This window comes from Triticum dicoccoides, chromosome 5A (assembly GCF_002162155.2).
Source record: "Triticum dicoccoides isolate Atlit2015 ecotype Zavitan chromosome 5A, WEW_v2.0, whole genome shotgun sequence".
NCBI lineage: Eukaryota > Viridiplantae > Streptophyta > Magnoliopsida > Poales > Poaceae > Triticum > Triticum dicoccoides.
The window spans coordinates 416,684,223-416,684,465 of NC_041388.1; positions in this window are offsets into that span (position 1 = coordinate 416,684,223).

Consider the following 243-nt stretch of genomic DNA (forward strand, 5'->3'; position numbering starts at 1 on the left):
CTGGCACTGGGCTCTGGGTTAATAGGTTAGTCCCAAAAAATATAAAAAAAGTGTATAATAAAGCCCTTAAACATCCAAAATAGTAGATAATATAGCATGGAGCAATCAAAAATTATAGATACGTTGGAGACATATCAGGCTACACGTCAGTCGACTGACTTTTTCATCTCTGGTCATTAGATTTTCCAGCCATTGGATACGAAATCAAGCCTCCAGTTTATCATCAAACTCCACCCCCCCCCC